Source organism: Thamnophis elegans, chromosome 2 (genome assembly GCF_009769535.1).
Source record: "Thamnophis elegans isolate rThaEle1 chromosome 2, rThaEle1.pri, whole genome shotgun sequence".
Taxonomy (NCBI): domain Eukaryota; kingdom Metazoa; phylum Chordata; class Lepidosauria; order Squamata; family Colubridae; genus Thamnophis; species Thamnophis elegans.
In genome coordinates this window covers 119,982,182-119,995,588 of record NC_045542.1, presented here as the reverse complement: position 1 = coordinate 119,995,588, position 13,407 = coordinate 119,982,182, and positions in this window count along the sequence as shown.

Genomic DNA, 13,407 nt, shown 5'->3' with positions numbered 1-13,407 from the left:
CAACTGCCTTCCTTAGCAATGGGAATTCTAGCCCCGTTGCGGCCGTATGTCATGAACTCCATTTTACCAAGAGAATGAAAAGGTTCAAAGCATCTCATCATCGTGATGGGTAAGGAAGCAAATTGACAGCTGCCTTTGAAAGGGAATGGGGAGGAAACCAACCTAATAATTCCAATGTCAATTCCATTTGAAGCTGAAGCCTATAAAAAAACATTTTTTAAAAAAAACTTGAAGTCTGCCCTTATTGCAAAAGCTGGGGCAGGATTACTGTTTAACAGCCTGTTTAATATTATTATTAAATAATTGTTCGGGAACAACCTCAGGCTACCATCCTCTTTCTCTCTCTCCCAGAAAAGGTTACACATGGAAAACCAAACTACAAAAAAAGGGTGCGTAAACATTGCATTTGAAAGCACAACTATATAAATCAACTAGGGAGAAAGGGGGGGGGGGTGTAGGAGAGGAGAATGTAGTAAAAATTTTTTTAAAAAAACCTCCTGATAGAAATAGAAGATGAATTACCACAGATGGTAAATATGTTTGCTGGGTAAGTTCACTCCAGAGACATAAGACATTAATTTCAATATTGAGATCCCCCCCCCCCCCGTAGATTTTTTTCCTGTTTTTCGACGACCCTTTTCATCCACGCTGGAAGTTCAAGAAAAGCAAATCGCGCTCAGCCTGAATTCTCTCCCGATAGGAAATTAAAAGACAAAAGAAAAAAGAAAGATATGCCTCTCTATAGAAGTAAAGCACAATTCAGTGATTGAAGTTGTTTTCCGATCCCACGCTGCTCTTTTAATTGCTTCTGTGCGGCGAACATCCGTGCCGGAGGTTTTGCGAGTCCGTTCGGCCAATTTAACTCAAGAACCGCAGCGCTTTCGGACAAGAGGCAGGTTCCAGCGCCCTCGACATTCCGCCTCTTCCATTGTTCTCCGTTCTTGTTTACGTTGCCGAGGGAACCATTTTCTCCTGTTGCCAGGAGGTGCTGACGTCATAATGAAAAGAAGCACTGGGGGATGCGACGTGGACAGAGAGATTGCAACGAGCTGGAATCGATCGCTTTACGTCCAAACCAGAATCAGAATAGAGCTGGAAGGGACCTTCGAGGTCTTCTAGTCCAACCCCTCCCCCTGCTCAAGCAGGAGACCCTACCGTTTCACACAAGTGACTGTCCAGTCTCTTTTTAAAAGCCTCCACTGATGAAGCACCCAGAAGTTCTAACAATCTGGAAACTAAATAAAACAAGGTAGTAATGGAAGAATTCATGATCACTCATTGGAGAATATCGTAAAAAGCAAGACAATTATATCCTTAATTCATAAAACATGAATTGCTGCAGGAGAGAGATGGCCAGCAGATATAGAGATTACAGATTAACAGAGTTGGAAGGGACCTTATAAGTCAACCCCTCCCCTCCATCCAAGCAGACCCTATACCATTTTTGACAGATGGCACTCCAATCTCTTCTTGAAAGCTTCCAGTGATGAAGCTCCCATAACTTCCAAAAGTAACTTCAGTTCCATTGGTTGATTGTTCTCACTGTCAGAAAATTTCTTCTTCTTTCCAGGTTGAATCTCTCCTTGGTCAGTTTCCATCCATTATTCCTTATCTGGCCTTCAGGTGCTTTGGAAAATAGCTTGATTTCCTCCTTTCTGTGGCAGCTTCTCAAATATTGGAACACTGCTATCATGTCTCCCCTGGTCCTTCTCTTCACTAGACTAGCCTCGCCCAGTTCCTGCAATCGTTCTTCCTATGTTTTAGCCTCCAGTCCCCTAATCATCTGGGTTGCTCTTCTCTGCACTCTTTCTAAAGTCTCAACATCTTTTTTTATAGTGTAGTGACCAAAACTGGATGCAGAACTCTAGGTGTGGTCTTAGTAGGGCTTTATAGAGTAGTACCTTACTTGATCTTGATTGTATCCCTCTGTTAATGCAATTTAGGATTGCATTGGCTTTTTTTGGCTGCAGCTGTCAACGTCCAGAGACATTGAAGGGGGCTCAGTTTGAGGCACAAGACAGGCTGCCATCCAGCAAAACCCATCCAAATTAATCAGGCCTTCCTGACCACATTTTGAAGTAAATGAAGCACTGCATTTTAGGTCTGAAGAGTTCCCATCACAACAATACTAATAACATAAGTTGGGACACCTAAAACAGTTAAGTTCAGAATCTAAAATTACTTTGTTTGCCATTATGTCCTTAACAGTTCTTTAATCTGGAGCCATCAGCAGTGTTGCAATAGTGCTGAGCACCTTCTCCTAGAAAGCATGTGTTTGAAATACGGTAGTCCACCACAATTGAGCCATAAATTTCTGTTAACTGTGACATTTGTTAAGTGAGTTTTGCCCCATTTTACAACCTGTCTTGCCACCATTGTTAAGTGAATGACTGCAGTTTATAAATTAGTAACCCAGCTGTTAAGTGAATCTGGCTTCCCCATTGACTTTGCTTGTCAGGAGGTTGCAAAAAAAAGATCCCATGACCTCGGGACACAGCAACCGTCATAAATATGAACCAGTTGCCAAGCACCTGAAATCTGATTTTAGGGATGCAGCAAAGGTTGCAACTGAAAAAACGGCCATAAGTCACATGTTTCAGTGCCGTTGCAACTTTGAATGGTCACTAAAGGAACTGTTATAAGTCGAGGACTACCTCTTATTTATTAGATGATTTATTTCAACATTGAGATTAGGCGTTATTTATAATGTTTGATTATGCTTATTCTCTTATACACACCCAAACACATTTATTTATGTGTGCAAAACACTCTTTTCCCTTAGTGCCAATCATTCCAGTGTTGGAGTCAGTAAGAAGCACTTAATGAAGCAAAGCAAGAAAGAATGAAAATGTCAGAGGGAAAAAAAAATAAACAGTACATGCCAAACATCTGTTTGGCTGGAGAAAACCCCACAGTGTTCATCAAGAAGAGATAAATAGATTCTTCCAAGTGTATGTCTTTTGTCATAAATTAGAATTTCCAGAGCAGAAGTTCAAATTATACACACACAGAGACAATGTGTGTGTGTGTGTGTGTGTGTGTGTGTGTGTGTGTGTGTGTGTGTAGGAGACACAGATGTTGAACACGGTCTAAGCATCACTTTTCCCACCCGGAACTTAAGAAAAAAAAACCTCTACTTTTTGCTACATAGTTAAATGAAATTCATTTGACAGATGCAAATAAGTTTACCAGCTCATGCAATAAACCTAATTACAGGCAATCTGTACCATATAAGGAATGACAACAAAATACCAGCAAAGTAACTGCAAACAAACATAATTGCTGAGCAGAGATTTCTGGGAGATGAATTCTACACATTTTAAAGTTGCCAAGGTTGAAAACACTGCTCTAATAACAGAGTGAGAAAAACATTAGCATATCATTTCCAGGCTTTTGATGTATGATGCAGAGCAGGGAGAAATGAAAGTGAAGAGCTATGGAAGTACATAACTGATGGAAACCTACTAGGGAGAAAAGAGTGAAAGTGAGCAGGTAACTCTTGCCAGGCCTCTTGATTTCCCTACATCCGGCATGAGCTTGGACTTGATGAAATGCATGGGTGTTCATTCCACTTGATAATGACTTGGGGGTCAGACCACCCCCATACTTTGCTAACACAAGATGTATTTAAATTAGGCAGTCACTTGGCTGTCTAGGTTAAGGGTGCAAAGTCCCTTGTCTTGCTTAGTTCTTAGAGTTTAGAGCTGTTCAGCTAATTTTCCACAGTATGGTTAAGCAAAATTCATTTGACAGAAGTTAATAGGTTCATCAGCTCACATGACAGACCTTAATTACAGGCTATGTACTACATTTATGAGGAATGACAGGTGCCTTTGGCAGAGCTGGTCCACTTCCCATCTGTCTTTCTAAGGATGGTGCCTCTTACTGCCAAAGGCTGAATGGGAAGATGCCCCATTCTTTGCAAGTATCCTTAATTTGAATGTTCCTGCTCACAAGCCATGAAAAACCACAGATTTTCACTCCTGGTCTAAGTGATCAACAGCACAGCGATGTATCCCATGTTGTTAATCATACCTTATTTTGCATCTACAGCTGCAACCGTTAGACATAGTTGCCTTAATGTTATGGCTTCATACAGACATGGGTGCACATTCTCATATATGTGGCTGATTGCAAAGATCATAGGAGATGTATGAAGGCAATTTGAAAAGGAAATGTAAGTATATTTGACTGAATGACCATGCTTAATGATTGGAATCTCATGGCACTGAATTCACTTATTTTAACTATTAGAATAGAATAGAATAGAATAGAATAACAGAGTTGGAAGGGACCTTGGAGGTCTTCTAGTCCAACCCCCTGCCTAGGCATAAAGGCCTACACCCAGGACCGGATTTAGATGAAAAGAGGTCCTAGGCTATTCCACTTATGAGGCCCTTTCACCTCCCATTTTTAAGTTTGTAAATTGCATGAGAGACAATAAAATACATCATTACTGTGATATATATCAATATATATATCAATATATATAGCTGGCCTCCCGACGGAGGGCGGCTCTGCTCTGCGGCAAAGGCAGCGAGGCCAGCCGCCTCCCCTGCTGCACTCAGCTGCCCGGCTCGGCCCCCTCGCCCTCACCTGCCTGGCTGCTGGTGGGCTCCGCGTCGACGAAGCGGCTACTGGGAGCGGCCGCACCTCTTGCCCGACTGCCAGTGCCGGGAACATGGGTGGGCTCCCCAACTGCCGCTGGCGCTGGAACAATCTTAACCAATACATTTTTATGCTTGTTTATTAATCATATGCGTAGAATTTCTCCTTATTTTCGGTTCAGTGTTTTAGTGTTCACTGTTTTTAGAATAGTGTAATTTTAATTTTGCTAACAATTTGAATGTAGCCCCCTCTTGATCTTGAGGCCCTAGGCTGAAGCCTAGTTAGCCTATAGGAAAATCCGGTCCTGCCTACACCACTTCAGACAAATATTTATCCAATCTCTTAAAAACTTCCAGTGTTGGAGCATTCACGACCTCTGGAGGAAAGTTGTTCCACTGATTAATTGTTCTAACTGTCAGGAAACTTCTCTTCAGTTCTAAGTTGCTTCTCTCCTTGATTAGTTTCCACCCATTGCTTCTTTTCCTGCCCTCATGTGCTTTGGAGAATAGCTTGACTCCCTCTTCTTTGTGGCAACCCCTGAGATATTGGAGCACTGCTATCATGTCTCCCCTAGAGCTTTTTTTAATTAAGCTAGACATACCCAGTTCCTGCAACTGTTCTTCGTATGTTTTAGCCTTCAATCCCCTAATCATCTTTGTTGCTCTTCTCTGCACTCTTTCTAGAGTCTCAACATCTTTTTTACATTGTGGCACCCAAAACTGAATGCAGTATTCAAGTATTCCAAGTATGGCCTTTCCAAGGCATTATAAAGTAGTATTAATACTTCACGTGATCTTGATTCTATCTCTCTGTTTATGCAGCCTAGAACTGTGTTGGCTTTTTTGGCAGCTGCTGCACACTGCTGGCTCATATTTAAATGGTTGTCCACTAGGACTCCAAGATCCCTTTCGCAATTACTACTGTTGAGCAAGATACCACCTATACTGTACCTGTGCATTTTGTTTTTGTTGCCTAAATGTAGAACCTTACTCTTTTCACCATTGAATTTCATTTTATTAGATAGTGCCCAATGTTTAAGTTTGTCAAGATCCTTCTGTATCTTGAGCCTGTCTTCTGGAGCGTTGGCTATTCCTGCCAGCTTGGTGTCATCTGCAAATTTGACGAGTTCCCCATTTATTCCCTCATCCAAATCATTGATGAAGATGTTGAAGAGTACTGGGCCTAAAACAGAGCCTTGGGGTATTCCACTGCATACTTCCCTCCATGTAGATGCAGTTCCATTGCGGACTACACCTTGAGAGTGGTTGGTCAGCCAGTTATGAATCTATCTGGTGGTGATGCTGTCCAACCCACATTTTTCTTGATTTTTTAAAATTATTAGCTATTATTTTTATGCAAGTGAGCGCATGCCTCTCTTTAAATTTCAATACGGAGGTCAAATTATTCTTTAAAAAAACATTTTTGCATCTATTTATAAAATGGCCTGTGGCAGTTCAGTTAAAATCCATGAAGTGACTTTCAGGGGCTAAATCATATCTATATTGCTAAGTCTAATTTTGCCCCAATTACATATTAAGGTACTATAGGAAGTTAGCACCCACCCCCCTTCTTAGAAGAATGAAATATTCTGGGAAATATTTAAAAAGGCAGAATATTATATTTCCCTGGATGAGAAAAGGTGACAAACAGCTCCCTGCCCCCCAACCTCAGCTCCAGGGTGATGGGATTAAGACATGGCCCTCGGGACATGATAGGATTAGCCCTCTACCCATCTCACCACATGGCACTTGGGAAGATTACATCACCTAGCAAGGCTCAACCAAGCCTGGGACTTAGGACAGCCTATAGACGTGATGGCAAACCTGTGGCACGTGGGGTCATTTGTTTGTGGACGCAAGGTTAGCAATGGACCGGTTTTTCACCCTCCCCAGGCTCCAGAGGCTTTCTAGGAGCCTGGGAAGGGTGAAAACAGCCTCCCTTGCCCCCCACAGAGACCCTCCGGAGGCTTCAGGAATCTTCCCTGAAGCCTCTGGAGCACAAAAAATGGCCCTACAGGCAAACTGGAAATCACTTCCGGGCTGCTTGTAGGGCCGTTTTTTGCCCTCCGGAGCCTTGGGAAGACTTCTGAAGCCTCTGGAGGGTCTCCGGGGGCAGGGGGAAGGCTGTTGTTGCCCTCCCCAGGCTCCTAGAAAGCCTCTGGAGCCTGAGGAGGGTGAAAAACCATCCATTGCATGCCAAAAGTGTGTGTGTGTGGGGGGTGTCAAGCGCACAACATTATGGGCGTGGGCACACCCATGCAAGACCCTACCCTGCGCTCCCACCGCTTTTGGCATGCAATGGGGAAAAGGTTAGCCATCACTGGCCTACAGAGTTGCCCCTGCATGGACCTATGGGAGTCTGACAAATGTTGGAAGAAATGTCCTTCTGGGTTCAGTTCCAAGTAGGGAAAAAGACATTGGATTCATGGAAGCTGCTTGGAAAGAAGGTTTTAATGGACAGGGCCACATGCTTTGAGATCCTGGGGAAAAGGGGGATCACATGCCTCAAAGTTGTTCAAAAAGAAAAAAGGGTCGAGATGCTGAGAGTCCCTGGGTTTTATGCCCTCTCTGGGCTTCACCTTAATGAGCTTCCTGTTCCTGTGTAAGAAATGTATTCTGATTGGTTGCCAGACTCCCAGGGGGCAGGAGGTGTCTTACTTTGTAGGCTGTCTGTGTCCCAGGCTTCCTGGAGGCTTTGATGGCTGATGTGATCTTCCCAGGTGCCATGTGGTGAGATGGGTAGAGGGTTAATCCTACCTTTGTTGAATCTTGGGTGAGGGCATTTCCTTATGAATCAGTGGTGGGTTCTGGATCCCGTTCCAACTGGTACGGGCCTGGCGGCATCCACATGGACACGTGCAGAGCACGTGCATGTGTCTTAGCACCTCTGCGAGCCTGCTCCAGCTGCTCAGCGGAGTGTCGTGCAGTGCATGTGCGTGGAAGTGCCAAAGACTTAAAAGACCAGTAAGGAGCTCGGGCGGGCGGTTGGGCCCTCCAGAGCACCGTACCGGAACAATATCGGGGCATACTGCCTGCAACCCACCACTGCTATGAATAGACATAGCTATCTCTTTATCTCTTAGGGACCTCTGCTGTGGGCTATTGCGGAAGGTGGAGGCTATTAAGAGTGAGCCTGCTTCCTGCCTAAAAAAACATGTTTCTTTACTTCTATAATTACTAGGGAAATTATAACACTCTGCCTTTTCAATATTTCCTAGGATATTTCATTTTTCTAGGAGATGGGTGGGTGCTAACCTGCTTCACAACAATCAGAATACAAGCTCAAATTCAAAAGCCCAGAGAGGGTATAAAACTCAGCATCTCTTCCCTGTTTTCTTCTTCACCCAACATCTTCAAGGCATGTGGTCCTGTCCACCATTAAAACCATCTTTCCAATCAGCCTCCATGTTTCCAGTGTCTTTCTCTCCACTTGGAGCTGAACCCAGAAGGACATTTCTTCCAACAGTAGCAAGAAGCAAGAAAATGACCATTTCATAAAATCAGGAAAATCGGCTGTGATTATGAGAGATTCTATTGGGTCCAAGAAAGGCTCAGAAAATGTGTTACAGTTACCATATTATTTTTGCCCTTGCATCTGATCCTCTAGACTCATTTTCATTCTACATCCTTAAAATGTGAGCAGCAGTATTGTAGGAAGTTATCACCCAGCCCTCTCCCAGAAAAATGAAATATCCTAGGAAATATTGAAAAGGCAGAATATTTCTCTGGATGTGAAAAGAAAGAAACATGTTTTAAAAGACAGAATAGCTGCCTGTAGCTTCCTGCCCATCCCCACTTTGTCAATGGGCCATTAAGAAGGCCAAGCTAGTCTATTTACATAATAAAGACTTCTCCACTTCAGCGACAGGAAAGCATGATAATATTGGCCCCAACTGACCACATGGCATCTGAGAACTCAACCAAACCTGGATTCAAAACACAACCCAGAGAGTTGCCCCTCCATGGACCCATGGGAGTCTGACAACCAATCAGAATACATTTCTTACACAGGAACAGGAAACAGAGAGGTGGGACTGAACAGGTTATAAAAAGCCTAGCAAGCCCCTTCCTCAGCCCTTCTCTTCTTCCCCACCAACATTGAAGCATGTGATCACCTTTTCTGTTCAGGGCTCAAGCCATGTGGTCCTGTCCAACAATAAACCATCTTTCCAAGCAGCCTCCATGTCTCCAGTGTCTTTTTCCCCACTTGGAGCTGAACCCAGAAGGGCATTTCTTTCATCAGTATGATGCAAGAAGGGCTTCTCATTGCAACTGTTTTGTTATGAAAACGTCTAGTAATGGTTTCAGAGAAAATTTTCCACCCTTAATACATGCATTACCCAAAACCGCCACAGGGTGTCGTTCCACATTGGGATTTATTTTCTTTCTAGGACCAAACAGATAAAACATTTTTAACCCTTGGTGTTTTTTTTTCCTCCTTGTGTGCATGCATGCCACAGAATTTATGGCCAGGATTCTTAGGTACCTTTTCAATTATGCATGTGCAAGTGAAAGTGAGAAGCTGTTTTACAGCCGATAATTTCCTCTACTTTAAGGTGACCAGATTTTCAGATTGGTAAAGAGGGACACCTTTGACCCGGGGGGGGGGGGTGTTGATTAAAAATTTTATACGGAGCAACAAAAATTTTAATACAATGCAAAAATAGTATTGTATTTTTTTTATTTCAACATAACTACAATTTACAAATATAAATTGTAACTGTTGCGAAACATCAAAATTTTGATCACATGAGGATGCTGCAATGGTCGCTAAGTGTGAAAATGGTCGCTAAGTGTGAAAAATGGTCATCAGTCACTTTTTCCAATGCCATTGTAACTTTGGTCACTATACCACCTTTCTGGCCACAGTTCTTAAGTGAATAACTGCAGCTGATAAGTTAGTAACATAAGTGAATCTGGTTTCTCCATTTGACTTTACCAAAAAGATTATATGACCCCAGACACTGAAACCATCATAAATACGAATCTGCTGCCAAACATCAAAATTTTGATCGCATGACCATGAGGATGCTGCAACGGTTGCTAAGTGTGAAAATGGTCACTAAGTGTGAAAAATGGTCATCAGTCACTTTTTGCAATGCCATTGTAACTTTGGTCACTAAGCCCATTATACCACCTTTCTTGCCACAGTTCTTAAGTGAATAACTGCAGCTGGTATTTTGTATTTTGGATAGAATCTTTTTTTAAATAGCCTAAGACAATTTAAAAAAAGAATCCACAAAGAATAAATGGAAGTAAAACATTTCAAACTATTCTTTCTATTCACAATATATTTCAAAGTATTGTGCATAGAATTTTTAAACATGGTTTCACTTCAATTTATTTTGGATAGAATCTTTTTTTAAATAGTCTAAGACAATTTAAAAAAAGAATCCACACAGAATTTTTAAAAATCCTATGCACAATAAATAAAATATTATTTTAAAATACATTAAAAAAATAAAAGAAAAAAAACCCAGCTCACTTACCAGCAGCTTGCACTCCAAGTGTACCCAGAATGATGTAGATGTTAATACAAAGAACTGAGCAAATTGAAATGGTGAAATTAGTCAGGGAAATATTTTTCAAAGAAACTTTGCAACCATTTTTTCTACACTAGCAGACCTCCAACCTCTGTGCCCCTCCCCTCTGGAAAATCCAGGAAGTAACACTCGTGACCTCTCTAGCCAAGTGTTTCCTGCAGCTCTATGGTACTTGGTCATTTTTTCTTATAAAATGAAGTAAAAGGGGCATGGGGGGGGTCCGTTTTGTTGCTTTAACATTTTAATATCTTCAATGAAAGTACTGAGACAGAGAGAGAGAGGTTAGACAGGGTGTCTTTTGTCTTGCCCCGGTTAGGATTTCTTAAGCAAATCCACTGGGCTTTCAACATGAAGCCAGAAAATCGGGACTTTTTAAAAACGGCCCAGGACACGGGACAAATTGCTATAAAGTGTGATTGTCCCGCTGAAATCGGGACGTCTGGTCACCTTACTCTACTTCCTGCTCTGTTGCTTTATAGAAGTCTCCCTAGTTTGCTCCCTCTTACTACTCTAAGCTCCCTCTGACCAGAATCTAACTCAGTGGTCCTAGTGGGTAACTTTAATTGCTCCCCTTTTCCCTTTGCAGCTTGTGTCTTCCTAAAATATAGTTCAAGGGTAATAAGGCCCTGCCAGATTAATCATGGGATTATAGGGAAGAAGGAAGAAATGTTAAAAATTGCTTCTTTCTTGTGCTGGAGTGATCTTATGTAATAGGATAGAATGAACTGGAAGGGACCTTGGAGGTCTTCTAGTCCAGCCCTCTGCTCAAGCAGGAGATCCTATACCATTTCAGATAAGTGACTGTCTAGTCTCTTCTTAAAAACCTCCAGTATGGAGCACCCACAATTTATGAAGGCAAGCTGTTTCCTTGGTTAATTCTCCTCACTGTTAGGAAGTTTCACCTTAATTTGCTTCTCTCTTTGATTAGCTCCAACCATTGTTTCTTGTTCTGGTTGGTTCTTCTGTTAACAAATGGAAGATGCACATTTGTCATTGTAAGCAAGGTTGGGTTTTAAGTTTCTGTTGTATGTTCAGTAAATATATAGGGTCGGGTAAATAAATTGGATGGTTTCTGATTCAACCATATATTGAACAGATCCATTGAAACTAATGGGACTTAAAAATGATGAGATCTCGGTAAGTGCATATGACAAAAGAATTCCCCCCTTTGAGCTAATGAAGTGAGATAAAAATATTAGAAGAGTTAAATAGTACTTGCACATTACATTCCATTCAAGTATGACTGTTTCTAAATTGTTCATCCTCAGCACTTTGAATTACCTCCAGTTTTCAGAGTTCTGACCTTCAAGGAATAGTGATTTAAAAGGAACTGGATTCCTTCCATCCTAACACATTACAAAGTGGAGGGGGGGGGGAGGAAGGAAGGAAGGAAGAGAAGGAAAGAAAGAAGGAAAGAAAAAGAAATGAAGGAAGGAAGAAAAGAAAAGAAAGAAAGATATCAACAACAAGCAGGAAACACTTTGATTATGCCCCAAATGCCCCCTTCCAAAACAAATCTGAACCCATTCCCCCTCTGCCCACTTTGGTGACCTCACTGCTTTGTCAATTGTGGTCCTTGGCTGTCCATTAAATAAAACTGCAGCCAAAGGCCACATGTGTGAGAAATTTGAAAATTGCACCACGGAACAGATCTGGAGAGTATTAAATTGCTGAAGTCTTATCTACCTTACAACAATTTCACCTTTTCTTGTTCTTTAGTTCCTTCTTTTCCAAATGGCATTTTCGGCTGAAAATGACCATTATTAAACTGAACAAGTGAACTTTGCAAAATTTATTTTTTTTTCAGCCATATTCCTTGGGAGTTAAAATAAGCAGGGAGCAAACTAAGCTGAAAAAGCTACCAACTGCACTCATCTAAACTTAGGTGTCCACTCTGGAGGTTACTTGGAGCTCTTTCATTCCTATGAGGTTCAAGCCAGGTCAAGCTAATTTGAGCTATAAGCTAATTTATTGAAAAGTGCATACCTATAAGGGCAAGGCTGCCACAGAATGCCACAGCACTTTTATTTACTGCTGTAGAAAGTTCCTTCCTTCGGACAGAGCAGTAGATATAGGCTGGTTAGAGCCATATACTAAGAGTGTAAATTTTCAAATGTTCTATGCATCTGTCTTGGTAGGCCTCGGAGTATCAGCCTCAATGCTTTGGAAGGCTACAGATTGGCCCACAAGATGGATTAGAACACAGCTGCTCTTGCTATTATTATTCTCACGGTTGCAAATGGCAAGACCAGTTCTGCTATAAGACCCAGCATCCCTAGAAGAAAAAGACAGAAGTCATCTACAACACACAGTGTAATGATTGCAACAGCTACTATGTAAGATAAGCAGGCAGAAAACTGGCAGAACATGTCCATGAGCACCAACTAGCAATCAGAAGACATGATGAAAACTCTTTAATTTCACAACCTATGGACAGACTTAAACATAGTTTCAGTTGGGAAACTGTGACCATCCTAGACCAAACCAATAATCCATGGACATAAATCCTCTTATAACAAAGTCAGATTCCTATTTGAATTGATAGGATGAGTTGATTGTCAAACAATGTGAAAATCAGAAACTCCCCAGACATTGTTTCAAGGACACATTCATTGACAAGTTATAATTATTGCAAGAACTAGAAAGGCCATTCCAAAGAAAATCCATAAAATGTTACGTTATACATGTATTTGTGTGTGCATGTTTAATATTTATATATTATACTTATGGAATGCAAGCCATATTTATAGTAGAAACAAGATTCACTTTTCATATTTCTTCTCTTGCTTGTGAAGTGTGACAGGCTGAGAGCCCCATGCTTCTAGGCAGAAGGAATGGTTCATAATTTTGCATTTGCTACTATAATGCACCAATCTGGTTTCAGAACATTTGCTTCCGACTATACTGCTTCTGGCCCTAAAGGGCATTAATTCAAGATTAAATGCCCAGGACCACCAGTAAAGCAGCAAGCAGAGCAGAGCATCTCAAGGTGAGAATTCAAATGCTTTTGGAAGGTGTCAATGCTGGGAAGAAAGGACTACGTATATAATCTTCCAATGTGCTGACCTGTGACTAATTCCTAAAAAGTAGAAATAAAAGCTACAGGCTGGCTGTGTTGATATAAATCTTGATTATTAAATTAACCCATCTTCCAAGCTCATTCAAAACTTAAAGCCTACAGTAACCAGATAACACTCCATGCTACATCACAACATGCTATGTTCACACATGCAAGTCACAAACACCATAACTAAGCC